The following is a 13,901-nucleotide window of genomic DNA, read 5'->3' as shown; positions in this document are numbered from 1 at the left end:
TCTCAACTCTCCAGTGATAAACAATTATAACTCTATTCAGTTTAGTTTCCCTGGTATAGGGGATTGGTTAGGGTCGGGGTGTCGAACCCATTTTAGGTAACGGCTCACATTACACTTAGTCTAATGTCAAGTGGACTGGGGGGAAAAATCAGTTTAGTGATCAATAAAACATCACCAACTCCTCTTACATGTGTTTATTTATCTGAGATACATTCTGAATCCACAAACTGAACTGAATACAGACTTTATGTGTAATGAATCTAGAATATATGAAAAGTTCCACTTTTTGAATTAAATTTTGGGAAAAAAATTTACTTTTCCCATGATATTCAATTTTTTTTGAGATGCACCTGTACTTTTAGTAGTCGTGAAGCCTTACAGTTTGTAAGCAATATAGTATATTCTGAGCCATGATTTCTTAGACAGCCCATTTATTTATGACTCCTTTGGTCTTGTCTCGGTTTTTGCCTTTTGCATAGCCCTTCGGACATCTTCAAAAGGAGGTTCACAACCGGCCCATTCCTTTATCACCCTGACACCAAGGTGCAGTTTGTGGTTGAGGTTGATGCCATGAAAAAAGTGGTAAAAACAATGATTGCAATTTTTAAACAGTGTCACAATGTAATATCGAGCCCAGACATTCCCCTTCCAGACCACCAGATGGCACCCTCCCCTGAATTTTAAACATCTTCAAGTGGGTGCATACCTCAACTCCCTTCACCCTGGCATTTCAGGGGCAAAGTGGTTACTAGAAAACAAATTTTGTAGGTGGAGAATGTTAAGGGGTCCATCCATCCAAACAACCCAGTTCAACAAAACAATCTTCAACCGTAAGCCTTCCAGATCTGCTCCTTTACCCAAGAAAAAAACAAGTGCTTGATTAAACAATTATTTTTCTCAGCCTAGACTTAAACACTGAGACTATGTCTAAGTGCTGAACACTAATAGGAAGGCTGTTCCATAACTGTGGGTCTTTGTAAAAAAGAGGCTCTGCCCCTTGCTGTAGCCTTCACTATTCAAGGTACCAACAATAAGCGTGCACCTTTTGATTGAAGTAGGTATGGCACATCATAAAAGACCAGAAGTTTGCTCAACCATATTCCTCTCACCCCCTTTGGAGATCGAGGGCACACTCCTATACACTGTTGGGACGCTCCTCGACTCCAAGCAGTGTGGTAACATTCTGTAATATCCAGCCCAGGTATTTCCCTTCTAGACTGCCAGAGGGTGCACTTCCCAGATTTGTGAATCTCTTCCTTGGTTATCATTCTCATTTCCTTTTCAAGCAGTATATAAAGCACATGTTTTGTGTAGTGATGAAGCCTTACCGTTTGCAAGCAATCTAGTACTGAGCCCTGATTTCTTGGCCAGCCATTTATTTATGACCACTATTGCCTAGCCCCTCTGGTTTGTTACCTTTCTGATCTCTGGTTTATTGAACACTGATCTGCTTTTCTGATAATTCTTTGTTTGTTGGATTTGCTTGCCCTGTGTGATATTCTTGGTGATGACCCTTGACTGATTCTTTATTCTGCCTCCACTAATAAAACTCTCTGCATATAGATCCTCATTCTGTGCCCAAGACCTCTGTGTTACACACAGATTTTCAGTGGGATTCAGAGCTGGCCTTTGACATGGCCACTGTTGAACATTCACCTTTTCGTTTTTAAGAACTCTTGTATTGCTTTGAGCTTGTATTTGAAATCATTGTCCTGCTGAACAGTGAAGTTTCTCCCAAGCTTTTCCCAAGTTTTAGCAGGTTCTCCTCTAATATCCAGATGTATTTTGCTCCATCCATTCTCCCTCATTTTTGACAAGAAGCATAGGATGAAAAGCATTCCTAGAGCATGATGCTGCCACCACTATATTTCACTATAGGGATGGTGTTAATTGAGGTATGGCCTACGTTAGGTTTACCCTACACAAAGCGCTTTGACATTTTCCCAAATGCAGTATCTTGATCTTGGTCTCATCACACTACAAAAAAACATCTTCAATGGATGACTGCCTTCTTGACCAATGGTGTCTTTCTAGCCACCACCCCATACAGTCCTCAATTATTCACAGCTCTTGAAATGGTTGTCTGGTGCACCTTCACTCCACTCTCAGCTACTGTAATCTGTAACTCGACTCTGTAACTTGGCCTCATTGTGGTTTCCCTCTCTGTCTCGTTTTTGTAAGTTTTGAGTGAAGGCCTTCTCTAGGTAGTGGTTCTGTGGTGTGATGCTGCTTCCAGTGCTTATAGTTAGATACAATTTTACCCCCTATTCCTAATTTATTTAATCCTATTGCATTATATTTATCTTCCTTAGACTGCTACTTAGCCTTCTGGGTGTTGAATACTTTTGCACACCACTGTAATTAGTTATAGTAGTGAGCCATATCGTTATACTTCATTAAACCCTTTTTTCAACTCCATCACGTCTCTAGTTTGCTGATGAGATCTTCTGCATTCAGACTGTGAAGACGTTTGAGATGCCAGGAAGTTGCGCCCCACCCTGGAGATTGTGAGTTTTTACATTTAAAACACTAGTGCACTTTTTCCCCTTGATCAAGACTTTAATTAAAGAAATAATCTCACTTTATTTATGAAAAGTACATTTAGTCTACATTTACTGAGTTTCAGGATGCTTTCAAACTGTTGAGTTCATTCAGCCGAGCTGTAAGAAGTGTGATAAGTGTGTCTAGCAAGACTGGTGGCTTTTAGGCATTTAGCTCATGTGGCCTTAAAGGGGCGGTGAATCATTTTCTGGTGTGTCTGAAAATTCATAAGACCGCTGCTCACCACTTTGAGGTAACCATTCTGGAAACTGTTTTTTACCAAAGTGTTTTCATGTGGTTGTGTCATTTTTGGGCCATTTCTACCACTGCTGCACCATGACTCACCGACAAACCTGACCCCAGGACTTCCAGTATCCTGTAGAGTACATCTCACGTTCACGTCATAACGCTAGAAGGAGTGGTGGATCATGGGTAATTTGCCAAGTGGAGTTACACCATCTGGTGGAAAAGTTCTACATATGTGTGGAGCTGAGCGGATGAAGGTTCAGGTGGATCACTGAGCTCAGAAACATTCACACCTCTTAGTACGCCCACAAATAGGAAGTGGCTAGTTAAAACAGACCACTCGACAATTAGAACGTAAATGGCATCAAACCAAATTGGTAGTATTTCAAACAGCATGGAAGGAGAGCCTCCTGAACTATAGACAATCTCTTAGTGATGCTAGAAAAGTCTCTCTCGCCACCTTAATAGGAGACAACAAAAAGAATTCGAGATTTCTATTCAACACAGTAGCAAAATTAACTAGGAATAAAACCACTACAGAAAGAGGCACACAAGCATTACATAGCAGCAAAGATTTCATGAAATTTTTCATTGGCAAAGTTGAAAATATTACATGTGAAATTCAGGCTATTAAATTAAAACCAGACAGTATTATAACTAACATTGTAGATTATAATATAGCAATATCTGATCAACGTTTAGAATGTTTTACTCCCCTTAGAGAGACCGAACTAGCTTCATTAATCTCTTCAGCGAAATCATCAACTTGCATACTAGATCCTTTACCTACATGTTTCTTTATACAGATTTGTCCTGGAGTAATTGAACCCCTTCTAAATATAATCAATTCTTCCCTTAGCACTGACTATGCACCTAAATCACTTAAATTAGCAGTTATTAAACCCCTGATTAAAAAAAGGAACAACATTCATGAACTGTATCGGTCAGGATTTAGATCTCATCATAGCACAGAGACAGCGTTAGTTAAAATAGTAATCACATTATGATGTCCTAACTCTGGATGGAGCCCTCATCTACTCCAATTCCAGATTGCTGGGACTATGGCTGCTTCTAAGGCAAAACGGACTTCAGATAAAACCATAATTAACTTTTTTACACTATCTGTTGTTACCCAGATGAGGATGGGTTCCCTTCTGAGTCTGGTTCCTCTCAAGGTTTCTTCCTCTTAACATCTTAGGGAGTTTTTCCTTGCCACCATCATCACCATCTTGTTCAATTGGGATAAATTCAAACATTTAAAATCTGTATACCATGTTTATACAGTATCTCACAAAAGCGAGTACACCCCTCACATTTTTGTAAATATCTGATTATATCTTTTCATGTGACAACACTGAAGAAATGACACTTTGCTACAATGTAAAGTAGTGAGTGTACAGCTTGTGTAACAGTGTAAATTTGCTGTCCCCTCAAAATAACTCAACACACAGCCATTAATGTCTAAAATGCTGGTAACAAAAGTGAGTACACCAGTAAGTGAAAATGTCCAAATTGGGCCCAATTAGCCATTTTCCCTCCCGGGTGTCATGTGACTTGTTAGTGTTACAAGGTCTCAGGTGTGAATGGGGAGCAGGTGTGTTAAATTTGGTGTCATCGTTTTCACACTCCCTCATACTGGTCACTGGAAGTTCAATATGGCACCTCATGGCAAAGAACTCTCTGAGGATCTGAAAAAAAGAATTGTTGCTCTACATAAAGATGGCCTAGGCTATAAGAAGATTGCCAAGACCCTGACACTGAGCTGCAGCACGGTGGTCAAGACCATACAGCGGTTTAACAGGACAGGTTCCACTCAGAACAGGCCTCGCCATGGTCGACCAAAGAAGTTGAGTGCATGTGCTCAGCGTCATATCCAGAGGTTGTGTTTGGGAAATAGATGTATGAGTGCATACATATCGCATATCCAGCATTGCTGGAGAGGTTGGAGGGGTGGGGGGTCAGCCTGTCAGTGCTCAGACCATACGCCGCACACTACATCAAATTGGTCTGCATGGCTGTCGTCCCAGAAGGAAGCCTCTTCTAAAGATGATGCACAAGAAAGCCCACAAACAGTTTGCTGAAGACAAGCAGGCTAAGGACATGGATTACCGGAACCATGTCCTGTGGTCTGATGAGACCAAGATAAACTTATTTGGTTCAGATGGTGTCAAGCGTGTGTGGCAGCAACCAGGTGAGGAGTACAAGCACAAGTGTGTCTTGCCTACAGTCAAGCATGGTGGTGGGAGTGTCATGGTCTGGGGCTGCATGAGTGCTGCCGGCACTGGGGAGCTACAGTTCACTGAGGGAACCATGAATGCCAACATGTACTTCGGAATGCCTTTTGAGACTGGGCTGCAGGGCAGTATTCCAGCATGATAACGACCCCAAACACACCTCCAAGATGATCACTGCCTTGCTAAAGAAGCTGAGGGTGAAAGTGATGGACTGGCCAAGCATGTCTCCAGACCTAAACCCTATTGAGCATCTGTGGGGCATCCTCAAATGGATGGTGGAGGAGCACAAGGTCTCTAACATCCACCAGCTCCGTGATGTCATCATGGAGGAGTGGAAGAGGACTCCAGTGGCAACCTGTGAAGCTCTGGTGAACTCCATGCTCAAGAGGGTTAAGGCAGTGCTGGAAAATAATGGTGGCCACACAAAATATTGACACTTTGGGCCCAATATGGACATTTTCACTTAGGGGTGTACTCACTTTTGTTGCCAGCGGTTTAGACATTAATGGCTGTGTGTTGAGTTATTTTGAGGGGACAGCAAATTTACACTGTTACACAAGCTGTACACTCACTACTTTACATTGTAGCAAAGTGTCATTTCTTCAGTGTTGTCACATGAAAAGATATAATCAAATATTTACAAAAATGTGAGGTGTGTACTCACTTTTGTGAGATACTGTACGTTTCTGTAAAGCTACTTTGAGACAATGTCCATTAAAAAAAAAAGCGTTATACAAATAAAATTGAATTGAATAGTTCGTTTACTAGCAGTAAATAGAAATGTCTGGTCAGAGCATGCGAACCCACAGCGAGCAGTTCACATCACATCACACACACACACACACACACACACACACACATACACACGTGCACTCACGTCTCACGTGTCTTTTTTCTTCATGTTCTATAAATGTTAACGTGTAAAACCCACACCAAAGCTGACCTCATTTCTGTTTTATATTAAGCAAAAACTTGAGTGCACACGGAGACGTGTTCACTGCATGGTGTGTTAATTACAGTTGTGATACCAACATGTGGTCAGTGCAGTAACATGAGAACCTGCTTTGTGTTTTCACATCTGTTATGAAACGCATGTTCGCTTTTGGCCTGGACGTCCGTCACACTAATATGTTTGTAGGTAAAGCTGTAACATTAATTTCATTATTGTAGTTAGCTCCGCCAAGTATTTAGACCTGTTTAGTATCTGTTTAGTAAACCTCAAGAGCTTTGTAATGAAACAAAGCTTTACCACAACCCTGCTAAATGTTGTTGATTTATTTGAATATGCCATCGTGTTCGACATTGTGCTGTGGCTCATGATCGTGTTGGCTCTCACCGTCATCGTAATCTCGTACAACCTGTGGAACATGGACCCGGGCTATGACAGCATCATCTACAGCAGGGGTGTCCAATCTTATCCGTAAAGGGCCGGTGTGGGTGCAGGTTTTCATTCCAACCAAGCAGGAACCACACCTGATTCCACCTGTTTAATCAGTTGATCTTGGCTTTCAATATACTCAGGTGTGGCTTCTGCTTGGTTGGAATGAAAACCTACACCCACACTGGCACTTTCAGGATAAGATTGGACACCTCTGGTCTACAGGATGACCAAACAAAAGATCCACATGGACTAAACGTTTATTCTGTCCTGTTCCTGATCGAGCTACATGTTGAATCTGAATTTATTGTTATTACTGGACCAGAATATCTGATTCTGATGAATTTTATTTGGTAATATTAACAATAGACAGGAAAGTTCAAAGACAATAGGTTAAAAAAAATGGATAGAAATATATAGATTTTTATCTGACATGCAGTGAGTCATGGTGATAAAAACATAAAAACAATAGCAGCGATATTTTATGAAAAATGAGCATTGATTTTGACGATCTTGCTAGTTTAACTTCAACTCTCCTTCCCCTGGTCCATTCAACTGAAACTTGTTTTCCTCCATCCATCATGTGATTGAACTTTAGCCAAAATAAAACTGTTTCACCAACAAATATGAAACTGGAGACTGACTCAGAGCAAAGTTCACTTATTACCCAATAAAGTGTCCTGTAAGGGTCACATGCGCTATTTACTGTGAAAAAGGAACCTTGGGTTTTTGAAGACAATGTGACAGTAGCACCAAACCCACATCACTGTTTTACACAGCACTGTTGTTGAAATTAAGCACAGATGACAAAACTTTCCAATCAGTCATCACTTCTAAGGATCTGACATTTGTCTATTAAAAAAAACTGAGAATTCTCAGAAACTGCTTTCATTCTACTTTAATGAGTCCAGAGCAGTGGGGTGATCTGAAGTGGTACAACGCAGGATGCTCAATTGTTTTAAATTTTTCTAATTTTATTTGGGTGATTGCCTTGCTGTATTGGCATTGCAAAAGCACCAGTTTTTATTTTATTTTATTTTGCTTGATCTAACTGAGTAAGCCATTTTTTTGTGTGTGTGTCATGGCACAAACCAAATTTTGCTTATACAGCTGTTTACCGAAACCTCAATATCTCGGTCTCAGGATGGACCTAGCTCCTTGGAACAAAAACAAATCTCTAGAGCACATTACAAGGTACATGTACATTTTGGATTGGCACCCTGTCCAGGGTGTACCCTGCCTTGTGCCCGATGCTCCCTGGGATAGGCTCCAGGTTCCCCATGACCCTGAAAAGGAGTAAGTAGTAGAAGATGGATGGATGGATGGATGGATGTACATTTTGGACATTCACGTTCCTTAGACTTACAACTTAAGCCCAAATTTAATGCTTGAGATTGCTCACTGTTCCACTTCTAGGGTCAATTTATAATGGGAAGGGTTCGAGTCTCAGTCTTAATTTTTTAGGAGGTACCTAGATATAAGTATAGTATAGTGTGCATGCAGAACATTTCAGGTTTGAGACTTCTCTCTTTTTTTATTATGGGAATGATAAAGGGAATTTTTTTTTAAATTTCCCCCCATTTCAGGTTGAATATCTCTGGAGGGGGACCAGATACAAACCTGAATTTTTCACAGAAATAAGTCCTCTATAGTAGCATTCTGCTGTAAAAGTTGCGAGTTTGAGATTGGAGGTAAACTCTGCAGGACAGTAGACCTCGATGACCAAATTTGAATTACCAGCTTGATCTATCATGTTGGTACAGGTGTGCAGTTTTTATGTGTGAATAGATTTGATCCAAATATTGAAGTACGGCGTTCTACAAATGAACAGTGCCATAAACAGAGCTGTGGCATTGTTTCTCCTGTGATAAAAGCAGAGCTGTAGTCACTTACTGCTTTTAGCACAGGAGACACAACACCATAGCTCTGTTTATCTATAAAAAAAAAAATTAAGACTGAGACTCACACCCTTCCCATTATAAACTGACCCTAAACATGGACATGAGAGCAATCTTGAGTATTACATTTGGACTTAGGTTCCAAGTCTAAGGAACACAAATGTGCAAAATGTACATTGTGCTCTAGAGATCAGTTTCTGTTCCAAGGAGCTAGGACCATCCTGGGCAGTGATACTGAGGTATCTGCAAAATAGCTGTATAATCAAAATTTGTTGCGTGCCATGACACAAAAATTAAAAAAAAAAAATTTAAACATAAATGGTCAGGCAACCAACTTAGCAATTATTGAACCACTTGAGATGGAATGACCCAGTGTGTTCTTACTGACTTGAAGCTGGGTAAAACTAGTGTCACAGCTCAGACACACACTTTGTGTCATTTTGGACACGTGGGTGAAACACGTGACTGATGTTTTTCATGAGGATCAGAAAGTTGTGGGTCCAAAGGTCTACTTTCTGGGTCATAATGTGTTCACAATGAAGATGATATAACTTAATACTAACTTAATAATAATAATAAGTTAAAATAAAATTAACAAAAACCCATTACATTCAGTAAAAATAAACAAGAAATGACAGGAAATTGATCAGATTTTTTGATGCACTTGAGCCACAAATAACCTGTAGCAAAGCTCTTCCTGCCACTTCCTCTAAGGCCATCATGTCATAATCTTACCCAGTGCTAGAGGTGCAAAACCACAGACAAGAAGAAAAAAGAAAAAACAATAGCTGAAACAACGTTAAGCACGTTGCACAGCTTGAATGTGGGATTTGTTTTTTTCTTTGAGCAGCTGTGACAACACCCATATCACAGACTTTTGGTGCTTGAGAGAAAAGTATAACGGTTATAGTATGTGGTGTTTATGTATATTTTGTCCCATTAAAAAAAACACACACATTTTGCTTAGAACATTTGGCATATACAGTATTTAATCTACATACTACACTTGGTTCAAATGACATTATTAAGCTCCATAATCTCACTTTTAAACAAATGATCTTATAAAATAGTAATATATAGTAGTTCTCTGCTGCAATTCTGCCTTAATCAGCCTTTGGGAGGTAGTGGAGGTGGTTTAATAACTTTAAACAGTATTAGTAGCTTATCAAAACTCCTCTTGTTAATGCACAAATCAGCATAAGAAAGAGAACATTCGGGATAAAGATATTTTAAAACGGATCGTACATTTTATTTCATTGCACAGTCATTTTAATGTGAACTAACCCTACAATTGAAACTGAAACACTCTCAGTGCATTATGGGAACATCTCGGCCAGCGAGACCATATATAATGACAAAACGTCTTGCTAGAACAAACTGTACACTTTTCTTCCACGTTTCTTAAAATGGTCGATGTTCTAGTAAGAACACCGACTGGACATGTTTTAAGCATTTGAAACTTGACTCACTTCAGTCCTGTCACTATTTCAAATCATCTTTGTAAGTGACTCAAACAATGCAAGTTTTGATTCGCATCTCAAACAGCATCTAGAAAACCGCTTTAGCTTATAAAGATTGGGCTTTAAAAAGAAAAGAAAGAAAAAAGCTTCATGTGCGCTTGTGAATCGATTCATTTTGTTTCATAAATGAATCATTTGTGAATCATCCATCACAAATCAGTAGCTGAAGAAATGGGGCTTCTTCATGGATATGATGAAACATCCATAAAAATAAAGTCTGTGTGTTTGGGTTCGAACCTGCAGCTGTGTGAGGTCATTCGTCTGCGTGGGGTCACTCCGGTCACAGGTTCGGGGGCTGTAGAAGAGCGTACGTGCTGTTGAGGTTAGTCGTCCTGACGTATCCGTTCGTCGCAGTGTACGGCACCTCATCATACTGAAAGAATAACGTGATGTGACAGGATTAATAAACACAAGTTTAACTCGTATGTTGAAGACACAACACCACAGTGGAAAAAAAAAAACAATCATTAAATGGAAGTACTTGTAGATGTACTAGTAATAATAAATAAGTAATTATTTCCAAATATACTAAATATATTAACATTAATCTATTTGTTAGCTTTTTATGTGAGCAAACTTTTTGTGTCACTTTGAGTGCAAATGCATTTATTAGGCATTTAAATAGATTTTAACATGTTTACCAACACAACTTGGTAAAAACGTCTAAATCTGTACAGCATGATGCATCTTTCACGTAAGGGACTTTCTGACTTCACAGCAACAGACACCATGCCCACGACTACACACAATGCCTCAAACGCCCAATTTATCTCATTATCTTATGTCTTCATCTCAATGACTGAAATAAACAACACTTTTAACAAGTTTAATTGATGATATTTAAGAAGTGTTTTTTTTTCTAAAGAGCAAAATCTATTAAAATATCAAGTTGTAAAAAAAATAATTAAATATGAATTCACATTTGGAGAAAAAAAAAAGAAAAATATTTAATAAAAACACGTTAGCCTACCAAAGTGACTGTGTTGTCCTGACGCAGCTGTAAACCAGGGTCTGGACGTTGCCTTCCAGTTTTTGGAGTTCTTTTGCAGCGGCAAACTTTAAAACCTAAAATGTCACAATTCATTCAGAATGAATCCAAAAACATTTTTTTTATACATGACTTTATTACCTTATTATCTAAGATCCCTAAATCACAGGTTCTCAATCTTTTTACATTCAGGGAACCCTTAAACTGTGAAACAGATTTCACGGACCCATCAGGACACTCATGAAAGTGTCTTAAGCTCATCGTTTAAACGTGTACGGCAAGATTTTGGTCATTTTTTGAAGCCATATTCCTAAACGGAACATATTAGGTTGTACAACACAGCTGTTGTATTATTTATAAGCCGACTTGCATTTGAGCGATTGTGATTTGGATCAAAGTCAAACAGGATAATAACAAATATTAATGTGATAATGGTGGTTTGTAATTTTCAGCTAAAGTTAAAAATGTATAAAAAAATTTTTTTTAATAATATAGTAACCTATAGTAAAAAATAATAATAATAATAAAAAAATAGTAGTAAATTGACAGTAAAGTTCTGTATGTTCAATATGCAATTGATGCAGATGTTCCAACATTTAAGATTTTTGACCCATTGCTATGAAGAAATCTTAAAAACAAAATGGAGGAACAGTTCATTAATACACAGCATCACACCAGATATTGCCTCGCTGTATTCTTATCTGGATAAAAAAATATAGCCGTAACATTCATAAACACACGCTCGGGTTTGTGTTGGGAAATCTCTGATATTCTTGATAGCAAAGTTGGCACCTCTTGTGATGGTATTAGATTCAATGAGAAAGGAAGAACGTTTAAACGACATTGTATATTCAGCTTAAGTGTATTCAAAGGGTGTCCTATATACTAAAAAACGATAAGATGTTATAGTTAGCTATTAGTGATAATCAGATACAGTATGTCAACAGGTTAAGCCTTTAAACAACAACAACAATAATAATGTTTGTATATTCAGTTTCTAATTAAGGAGTATTCTGGAGTATATTTACACTCACCCATGATGACAAAAATGACAAGACAGATTATTATTCCGAGGATGATGAAGAGACTTTTCCAGAGTCTGACCGCTTCACATTTATCTGCTGTCTGATTCGGCCGCTGCTCAACCTCACACGTCTGATTCTCTGGAAAGAGACAGATTTTTTTTTTTTTTGCAATGTGTTATGTCAGGTATAGAAGTGAACGCAAAATATGTAATAGGAACAACATTGTATTTTTATTTTTCTAAATCACAGAATACAGGCTGAAATCTAAAATGATTCAATTTCTTACAGAAATCGTCTCTCAGTAAACTCACCAGCTGAATGATTCTGGATGTAAAGTCTGATTCCACTTTTGATGTCGGGAGGTGAACCAGTTTGAGTTTGAATACAATAATACACCCCTAATTCATTAGTACTGAAATTGTGTATAAATAAACTGCTGTTATATTGCACTGAGAAAGTCTTGTTGAAGGTCGTGTTACTGTATTCTGCGGTCATGGCTCTGCTCGAGAAAGAGCGTAATATAAACACTGGAGGTTCCGACGGCTTCATCAGGAACCAGAACACATTTCTTACAGACACCTCACACTTTAGAGTCACATTTTGTCCCAAATCTACTGACTTCTCTGTGAAACCTTCTGCAGCTCCACAGCACACAAGTAGATCTAGTCATAACAAAACACATACACATACACCACAAGGGTTTAGAATAACCTACATGTCATTCCTGCAGAAACTAAACTCAAAAGACAACATTTTAGGTACAGAATCCATGTTGAATCAGAAACATATGAAGTTACTCACAGAAATGAAGTTTTATTATCCTCATGCTGAATTCTGAACACCGGACACAAGCGTTAAACACTCTGACGCTGCGCTGCTTCAGTCAGGAAACACTTCAGTTGAGCTTCAGACGCTGGGGTATACGGAAGTAGGAGCTAATCTTGCTCAGAACACAATGTGTGTGTGTCTGTGTGTGTGTGTGTGTGTGTGTGTGTGTGTGTTTTCACTCATCTCTCTTGTTTTCTTGCACACCCACACCATTAAAGTGAATTTTCACACGAAAGATCATTCAAGACCATTAGCACTGCCCTTTTATTGCCTTTGTTAATCACTTGCAATTGGATTTATTCACATGTTTACTCAGGAATCACAGAAAACATTCAGTTTAGGAAGTACATTTGTACCTTCATACTAAAATCAAGCCAAAGGGAGCAGAAGAGTCAAAAGGTTCCTCTGTGTTTTACAAAACAGATGCTTTGTGATGAAAAATTATAAGACGTGTATGTAGATGAATAAACAATGAGAAAATCTTTGTGGAAAGCAAATAAACAGAAAGGGTGTGATTTTTTATGGATGCTGTATAAATTGTCAAGCCTGTAGTTTTAATGACAGCCTCGGTTCAATCCTGAGCTTCGGTTATTTACAATTATCGCAATTTACACTGGTTTTGAAGGCATCGACATTTGAGTTTTTCAGAGTTCATGGTTGAATTGTAGTAAATTTTGACAAATGTGATATTATGATCATTTTACATATTCAAATGTATGTAAATATTCAATCATTTACATAATTATACTTGAAACATAACATCTGTTTATATACTACAACCATAGCCTGTATTTTTCATCAAACCTTGGGGGGGGGGGGGGGGGGACTTCGTAATCAATGGTAGAGGTCTGAAATTTTCCAGTCAGAATGAAGAGAAGCGCCCCTAGTGGTGGCCAGGTTTTATGACATGAAGTAAAAATTCTAAATAAAACACCACAAAAAATTTACTTATACTGTATATTATAAAAATATTATAAAAATAACAACTTATACTGTATATTAACGATAAAAAATAATGGAAAAACCCCCACAAGTGATTATTAAAGAAATGTTATATTTGTATGAAAATTTGTTCAGAGGTCTAAAACATAACAAGCAACAATTATGATTTTTTTGTGTTTAGAAATATTTTAGTTTCACATGAAAGTGCAATGAAATGTTTAAGATATGCTAGGACTGCATTAAAAATGTCTAATACAAATTTAACCCTTAAGAAATTGTATTTATGGAAATGGGAAAGTTA

Source organism: Ictalurus furcatus, chromosome 27 (genome assembly GCF_023375685.1).
Source record: "Ictalurus furcatus strain D&B chromosome 27, Billie_1.0, whole genome shotgun sequence".
NCBI lineage: Eukaryota > Metazoa > Chordata > Actinopteri > Siluriformes > Ictaluridae > Ictalurus > Ictalurus furcatus.
This window is presented reverse-complemented; position numbering follows the sequence as displayed.